The sequence below is a fragment of the Piliocolobus tephrosceles genome, chromosome 19, assembly GCF_002776525.5.
Source record: "Piliocolobus tephrosceles isolate RC106 chromosome 19, ASM277652v3, whole genome shotgun sequence".
NCBI lineage: Eukaryota > Metazoa > Chordata > Mammalia > Primates > Cercopithecidae > Piliocolobus > Piliocolobus tephrosceles.
The window spans coordinates 19,053,532-19,062,405 of NC_045452.1; the positions used below are offsets into that span (position 1 = coordinate 19,053,532).

Consider the following 8,874-nt stretch of genomic DNA (forward strand, 5'->3'; position numbering starts at 1 on the left):
GCGGGGAGACTCGGTATTGCACACACCTCTTAAATATTCAAATGTGTAAATGCATTAGCAATTCCGGCTAATAAACAAAATAAAATACAAACATTTACAAAACTAAAATTTAAGAATAATATTAGTGAAGATGAAGCCGGAGAGTGTGAAGCCAGCAGACACACAGAAGTTTCAGTGAACCGCCCCTGTTTTGATGGTGGCTGCTCACTAGGTTTGCTGTCCGCTGCTCTGGGTCCCCCTCTCCTTCCCCATCTCCCTCCGTCTTCTGGCCTCACACCCACCTCTCCTCCCCCTCCCTGCAGCCCCTCCCTGCGCTGAAGCCCCTTGCACCCCTCCCCCATCTCCTCGGAGGGTGGCTGGACGCAGGACGGAGGAGCGGGGCTGCGGTGGAGCCATGGGGATGATGAAGAGTGGGGGCAACCGAGCCGTCTGCAAGTCCCCAGGATCCCGTTTGGGAGGGGATTCCCAGTCCAGCTTCAGATATCTCCCCACCTCACAGACGCAGGGTCCCAGTGTAACCTTTGATGGGTGAAAGGGTTGGGAGTGAGAACTAAGAGCAGGGGGCATGGCCGGCACGGTGACTCCCAAAGGATTACAGGATTACTCCTGTAATCCCAGCACTTTGGGAGGCCGAGGCGGGCAGATTGCCTGAGCTCAGGTGCTGGAGACCAGCCTGGGCAACATGGCGAAACCCCATCTCTACTAAAAATCAAAAAATTAGCCAGGCGTGGTGGTGGGCGCCTGTAATCCAGCTACTCAGGAGGCTGAGGCAAGATAATTGCTTGAACCTGAGAGGCAGAGGTTGCAGTGAGCCGAGATCGCGCCACTGCACTCCAGACTGGGAGACAGAACAAGGCTCAGTATCGAAAAAAATATAAATATATAAAATAAAAATTAAAAAGTGGTGGGTGAAGCCCCTGCTGGACCACTAGAGAGACGGGGTTTCACCGTGTAGGCCAGGACGGTCTCGGTCTCCTGACCTCGTGATCCACCCGTCTCGGCCTCCCAAAGTGCTGGGATTACAGGCATGAGCCACCGCGCCAGGCCTTCATTGTCCCCTTCTAACACTTCCAATCCCCTATGGTAAGCCCCCCCCCCCCCCGCCCCCGTTCCACTCTATTTTCATTTGGCCCCGAGTCCTGAGTGAGTGACCCCTGCGCAGTCCCTGGCCCCATTGCCCCAGCTGTTCTTCACTGATGATGGCCGACGCTGCCTGACCTCCAGGTTCCTCAGACTCACTGAATTCTTTGGCACCTCCGGGCCATGTTGCATGCTGTTCCCCCTGCCCCGACTGATCTTTCTGAAGCCCTTTGCCTGGCTGGCTCCATCTATCCCTCTGCTCAGCAGCCTCTTAGCGGCACCCTCTGTGACTCCCAGTCTTCATCCAGCTTGCTTCCTCATCCCTCACAAGGCCCTGGCTCCCCCAAAGCCCTGGGCACTGCCTGTACTTAGGCATCATCTGATTATTTGCTTCATGCTGGGTGTTGCCGTAGGACCCCAGCTCAGGAACTCCAGGAGGGCAGGGCACATCTGCCTTCCTCACAGCTGCAGCCGTGGCTCCAGAGACTGACGCTGTGCCTGGGTGGAGGCGTCTTCAGTCAATACTTACCGAATGCATGACTCCATGGAAGGATCAAGGAGTGGAGGACCAGACTGGCAGATGGACGTATGGACTGGGCCAGATCACAAAAGGTCTTAAGTATTAGCGTAAGAAGGTGAGTGGGGCCCAGGAAAGATCTTTCATTTTTCCTTCCCTTTACCAGATGCCTGATTTTGTTGGGTCCCCAGGCTTACGTTGAAAGCGTAATAAATGTGTTTCCCATATCCTAAAATCTTCCCAGCCACCCTGGCCCTCCCCAGTCACACACACAAATGGAGCCTGGGAGGCCCAGCAGGGCATGGGGGTGGAGGCTGTGCCAGGCAGTGTGGGTCACCTGGAGGCCAGAGGCCCTTATCAGGTTCTCCTTTGCCCTGGGTGGCCTCTTGGGCCTTGTTGCTGACTCCACGCCTGTCCCCTCCCTTACCCAGACAATCCAGAGGTGTCAGCATAGCCCAAGGCAATCCTCAGGGCCTAGTTACAGAGTCACCCTCAGAAAAGAGACACTGGGACCCGAAAAGAGGCTTGGCGGTCCCTGGTTGCTCCCCATTAAACCTTGGCCCGACTCAGGCCCTGGGCTCTCCTGGGCAGTGCTGTGTGGCTCCACTGAATATGTGAGCACCAAACTTGGAGGTCTTAATCCTGGGGGCTCATAGCACCGTGGGGCTGCTGTCTCTCTTCCTCAGTGAAGCGTGGGCATGGCCGGCATACTTCCACCCTCACAGGGACAGGCAGAACAGAGAGGCGGTGAGAAGGGGCGCACAGCTGGAGAGAGTCCCGTAGCCTCTCTGTGCCTCAGTTTACCAGTCTGTTAAGAGGGGGTTGTCTCATTATGTTAAGTGAGATAAGCCAGATGCAAAAGAACATATATTTTATGATTTCACTGATGGGAGGTACCTGGAATAGTTTAATTCATAGAGACGAAGACCAGCGGTTACGGGGGGTTGAGGTGGGAGGGGCGTGGCACAGGGCGTGCAAGCTTCTATTCGGGATCATGCAGAAGCCCCGGAAATGGATGATGGTCATGGCCACACGGGATTGTGAATGTACCGAATGCCACAGACCTGTATACTTACAAAGCTAAAATGGTCAATTTCATGTTACGTACATTTTACTGCAATTTAAAACACACACATAAGAGGTGGACCTCCCCTCCTGTGCGGGGCTGGTTGGGGGGGTCACACCAGGGAAGGGCCTGGGGACATGAGCCCGGAGGAGCTGTGCTGAGCCCCCCGAAGTAGTAGTGGAAGGGCTGCAGAGTTTTGACCTCCTTCTCAGTCCTGGGACCATTCCTGAGCTCAGGACAGGGCTGAGAGCAGGTGGAGCCCAAGGACCTGGGGTGGAGCCAGAGGGGTCCTGGGCGCTCCGCTGGCCTCCCCCGACACCCAGCCCCTCACCTTGTCTGCACCTCCATCTGCAGCTCAGCGAAACTCTTTCCCTTCCTTTAGAGGCTGGCATAGACCATCAGGCCTACCTTCCAGGAGGGGAGACTGAGGCCCCACCAGGCTCACAGACACCCCCATAGTCAAATGACCTGGTCCATTCCAAGTGGAGCCTGTGACCCCACCCCACCCCTGAGCTTCTCCCACTGCATTTAAGCCCAGCCTAGCCCAGCACTGGGAGCTGTTCTGGAAACAGGGCACTGTCTGCCCCAAGTCCTGCCTGGAACTGGCACCCCACCTACTCCTAAGTGCCCCTCTTAGTTGGCAAATGCCTAGAGAGTCTCCTTCCTTCCCTCCTGTGCCACAGCCATCCTGAGAATATCCTCACAGAGAAGAAAGAGGCAAGGAGATTCCTAAAAAAAGCCCAATATCCTGGTGAGAAGCTGCTATTAACCTCCTGGGAAGCTCCAGAGAAGAAATAGCAGGGAGCGGGGAGGCTGCCCGACTCCTGGGCAGTGATGGAGAGCCAGGAGGCGGTGTCAGGTGGCGGGTGGGTGGAGAGGCGGCCGGATCCAATGATTCCCATCACACATTCAGCGTCTGGCAGCTCCCACTGAGTGAGTACCTGCTGAATGCTCAGGGGCCTCTGCAGGCGCGGCAAACCTTGAGGCCAGAGCCAGGGGTGCCAACTCCATGGTACAGATGAGAAAAGTGAGGCCCAGGTGAGGCAATGGGCACGTGGGCGTAGCCAAGGTCACACAGTTGAGGAAGGCCGGGGCTGCAGCTTTCAAACCACGTCTGTCTGAAGCTGAAGTCTAGGAGAGAACTAGATGGATGGAGGGCAGCAGGGCAGAGATTGGACTGAGAGAGAGAAGGAGAGAGGGAGGGAGACGGGGAGGGATAAAGAGGGATGGAGAGAAAGACGGGGAGAGAGCAAGTGAGCCGGACCATGAGGGGCGCCCACCGACCTCACCAGCAGCCAGGGGGCAGGGGTCACCATGGAAACTGTGTGCTTAGTGGCAATGTGGCAGCATGGGAGGGGCGGTGCAGTCTTGAGTGGGTTAGGTGGGCCTCAGAGGCTCGCACGGCAGTGGTGTAGGGCAGGAGCTGAAGGGGTTCAGTCCCTCCCACCTTACTGCTGTCCCCTCTGGAGTCCTGCTGCTCCACCACTATGGCCAGGCATCCTCTCTCCTTGCCTGTCTCAGGTCCTCCTGTGCAGCTGTGGAGGACGGAACTAGGTAGGCAGTACCTGCCTTTCCTCTCCAGCTCTGGGCTGAGCCCACTGTGCTCACCAGCCTGGGCCTAGAGGAGGAGGGAAAGTCTAAAGCCCTGGGTCCTGGTCCCTGCTCTGTCACTGGTGTGCTGTGCAGCCCTAGGCAAGCCACCTTCCCTCACTGGGCCATATTTCCAAGATGGTTGAAGGTTTCCCGGAAAATTCTATTTCTGGGGTTTTCACACTGTCTGAGAACAGCCCCATCTCAGAGAAATCTCTTGGGTGCTATTTGGAGAGAACTGATTCTGGAGTCCAAAGCCTCAAAGCCTGACTCCCATCCCTTCGTTAAGCACCTGCCACGTGCCAAGCAGTGCTTCAGAAGCCAGAAATACTGGTTTCGTTGGTGAACTCAAACCCCTAACAGTTCTGAACCTTGGTTTCCTCGTCTGCAAAATGGGTCAGTGAGGACAGAGCCCCTCCTCAGAATGAGGAAGAGGCACAAATGAGACCATTTAGGGGAATTCTTCCCACAGGCAGGTCGCTACCAGGATCCTCCTCCAGCTGGGGCCTTGTGGTCAGACAGACCTGGGCTCCAAGCCCGGCTCACCCACTCGCCATTTGCACTGCCCTGTAGGAGCCCTGACCCTGACATAAGACAGGCACAGGAGTGGCCCGCCATCTGCGTTAGTCATCCCAACCTGTCCCCTCGCCCCCCCATCACCGCCGCACCTCCATTCATTCTTTACACTCCTTCCCAAGAAAGGATGAGGGCTTGGGTCCATGGAGACCGAGCAAGTCTTCCCCTGAAGACTTGAAGAGGCACGGACAAGCCGAGTGAAGCAGAGCTTTCTACATATCCATCCCCTGCTCAAAAACCTTCCATGGCTCCCTATTGTCCTGCAGGTGACCCAGCTCCTCCCCAGCATTCAGTCCTTCAGAATAGGCCCATCTGCCCCTTTCTGCCATTACTGCCCTTTCTCTAGCCTCCCTCTAGCAGCACCTGTTCCCCAGTGTCTCCTGCGCACCCCCTGTCCTCTTGCACAGGAGGGGGAGAAGAAGGGCCATTCCAGGCAGAGGGATCATCCTATGCAAAGGCTCTGTGATGCGATGGGAGGAGGGGGGTGCAGTGGGGCCCTCCCCCGAGGTGCAGCCCTGTCCTGCGCTCTGCTGAGCGGAGTCCTCCCTCCCGGGCCCCCCCAGTCCTGGGTCCCACTGCTGCCCCTGGGTTTTTTCCACCTTGCTCTTCCGGAAATCCACTCAAATTTCTCCGGGGCCGGGAGCCGCTGGGCTTCACTGTTGATTTTTCACAAGTGATTATTGGCGGTAGAATTTGTCACCTGCACAAAGAAAGGAAAATGAACCTCTCATCAGAGCCAGTCTGTGGGCCGCTGAGGAGACTCAGCTTCAAGAGCTGGGGAACAAGGTGTGGCGGGGGAGGGGGGCACAGGAAACGGAAGGGGGGAGGGGGGCACAGGGAAGGGAGGGGAGGGGAGGGGGGAGGGCTGCCCAGGGCCAGGCCCAGATCGGTAGGTCTGTTTCAAGCCCCCATTCATTGGAAGATGGGGAAATTGAAGCTCAGAGAGCCCGAGAGCCTTGCCTGAGGTCACACAGTAGCTAAGGGACAGCTTACCTGGGCCCACTCAGCACCCCATGAATGCTGGCAGGGTGGGTACCCTGGGGCTCAAGTCACAGAAACAGAAAGGAATATGGCAGATGGTCTGGTCCCAGGCCTCTTCAATTGCACAGAGAGACTGAGGCCTCAGAGGGACCGGAACTTGCCGAGGACACACAGTGAGGCCACAGCAGGGCGGAGACTGGAAGGCTGAGACTCTACTAGAGGCTCCTGAACCTCAGCCCAGCTCCTTCCTCTGTCCAAGGAATCCCATGAGTGAGGCAGGTGGGGGCCCCAGCTGCAAAGGTCTGCGTCCCAGGTCCACTCCTCCCTGCTCCCCCGCCCTTATGCCCCTGGGCTCTGAATGGGTGGCTTTGGGACAACCTGACCTCACTGAGCCTCAGTTTCCCCACCTGGAGATGGGCACCACACCCGCCCATTTCTTGGTCTGCTGTGAGGGTTCCCATCTGCTGGCTGATGCCCGCCTCTCCCGCTGCAGGCTGCCTCCAGTCTGAGGTTTCTGTCTCTCTCTCAGCCCCCGCCCTGGGCTCCACTGTTGGTTTCACGCCTCCTCCGCCTCCACCTTGGCCAGCTTCCCTCATTGCTGTGAGCCGAGCCTGTCTTGCTCCCTCCCCAGTGCTCCCGCTGCTCAGCCGTGAGGATGATCAACACCCACCAGGCTGCCGGCCACCAGCAGGAGGGAGCGCAGAGAGCGCGCCTGGCTGGCACCCACCCCTCGGCTCCCAGACCCACCCTCCCGGACCCCAGCCTCCTCCACTCATCTCCAGTTTGCACCCATTTCAGTCCCCCCAGTCCTATCCAGCCCCTCCAGCTCCCAAACCCTTTCTAATCCTCCCCACACCCTCTCCAGCTCTCCCAAGCCTCCTGGCCCTCATCTTCCCCAGTTTCCTCCAACACTATTGCTCCTTATGCCCCTCACACCCCCCCTGGATCCCTTAAGCCAGGCCTCTGTCAGAGAGCGAGTGGGACAGGGCAGTGGGTGGAGGCATGCCCCACTGCCCACGCCCACCTGCCCATGCCTCCCAGTCTACGCCCCCTGCCCACGCCCCCTGCCCATGCCTGCCTGCCCATGCCACCTACCCACACCCCCTGCCCATGCCCCCCTGCCCACACCTGCCTGCCCATGCCCCCGCCCACGCCACCCTGCCCACACCCACCTTCAACACAGTGGTGGCAACCACCACCCCTCCCACAGCCCAGTCACCACACTCACACAAGTCCTACACACACTGCTCCCACAGATACCTCCTATACTCACACACAAATCTACACGCACACATACACCGTCACCCAGGAGCCCTGACCCCATTCCAAACCTCTAGCGTCGCCAGCTCTCAGCACCAGGTGGACAGGGCACTGGGAGTGGACAGGAGGGGCAGCAAGACACAGGCTCAGGGCGCCCGGAGCACCCCCTGCTGCCCCCACACAGGCAGCCTTCCTGGTCCTGGCCCAGTGCCAGCCTTGATTCTTGGGAACACATTCCTCCCGGCCCTCATCCTGGTGCCTCTGATGTGGCAGGAGGAGAGGGACGCTGTGACCCACTGTGGCCACACTATCACTACCCCCTTCCACAAGAGCTACATGCACGTGGCCCTCAGGGGAAGCCCGATCCCCAGCATGGCTGACATGCACAGTCCTCAAAGGCTGACCTCTGCAAACTGCTTCTCCTGTCCTGGCACCACTATGAGCGTCCCCTCTGCCACAGGCGACCCGCCCCGTCCACGTCTGCCCTCACCCTGCTCCTCAGGTGTGCAGGGGGCGCTGAGGGGTGAGTTCCCCCAATGGGCATCATGATCCCATGCCGCCTCCATGCCCAGAGCACACATCCCCCCCCGCTCTGCCAGGGGGTCCTCCCCACTCTCTTCCCTGCTGTCAGCACCACTCTCCCACCAGGAACCAGCCAAGGTACCTGTCCCTGTGGGGCCACGCTCCTGAGAGTCCCTGCAGAGTAGGCCTCTCTCCTCTGGGTCCCCCTTCACCTGGCACTGCCTCCATCACAAAGACGTACTTGGCCTACTACCTGCCTGTGCTCCCCTCTGGTCCCACCAATCTGTGTGCACCTTGCATCCTGCCACACTGGCCTCCTCCTCGTCATCCGCAGTCTTTTCTCCTCTTTGGATGTCATTGTGCAGTTTCCTCTATGCCCCTCCCTCCCCATCATCTTCAGAAGCCACCTCCTCCAGGAAGCCTTCCCAGATGCTCTGCAAGGTGACACTGGGAAGTGATGGGCAGGCTTTGGACCCAGGATGATCTGGGTTCTCTCCCTATCTGTGTGACCTCAGCAAGTCGATCCACTTCTCTGAGCCTTAGTTCCTTATGCATAACATGCATTAATAACATTCCCTGTCAGGGAGTCAAACGCCCTGGCACACAGTAGGTGCTCCACAGCCCTGAGGCACACCCGCTCCCCTGCAAAGGGCCATGTCCTCCTTGTTTTTTATTTTTGTTACTGTTGTCTTTTTTTTTTTTTTTTTTTTTTGAGATGAAGTCTCACTCTGTCGCCCAGGCTGGAGTGCAGTGACACAATCTCAGCTCACTACAGCCTCTGCCTCCCGGTTCAAGCAATTCTCCTGCCTCAGCCTCCCGAGTAGCTGGGACTACAGGCACACGCCGCCATGCCCGGCTGATTTTCGTATTTTTAGTAGAGACAGGGTTTCACTATGTTGGCCAGGATGGTCTCGATCTCCTGACCTTGTGATCCGCCCACCTCGGCCTCCCAAAGTGCTGGGATTATAGGCCATGGCCTCCTTGCTTTTACCCTCAGCAGGGGGTGTTTTCTTTGTCCCACTGTTTATGTCCGCTGTCACCCTCTTTCCCCATTGGCCCTGACATCTGCTGACCCCAAACCGCCCCCAGAAGCGGTACTGAGCACTTCCCATCCACCCTCGCCTGGAATCCTCTCCACCATCCTCTCAAAAGCACTCACTAACCTCTCTGGGCCACAGATTCTTGGTTTCTTTGTCATTAGAACGGGATAATAACACCGGCCTGAGGTTGATGTGAGAATTAAGGGAGATAATTCGGGAAAAGCACTTGGCCCAGTGCCTGG

The 8,874-nt window shown here is 57.9% G+C and overlaps 1 long non-coding RNA gene across 1 annotated transcript; it reads right to left on the reverse strand.

The window, feature by feature from the left end:
* Positions 1-1,135: 1,135 nt before the first annotated feature.
* LOC111549142 lies at positions 1,136-5,571 on the reverse strand. Its single transcript, XR_002733611.1, has 3 exons — positions 4,111-5,571; positions 2,495-3,840; positions 1,136-2,405 (listed from the first exon to the last, which is right to left on the reverse strand). It is a non-coding gene; the product is annotated as an uncharacterized LOC111549142 (long non-coding RNA).
* Between the last annotated feature and the right edge of the window lie 3,303 nt (positions 5,572-8,874).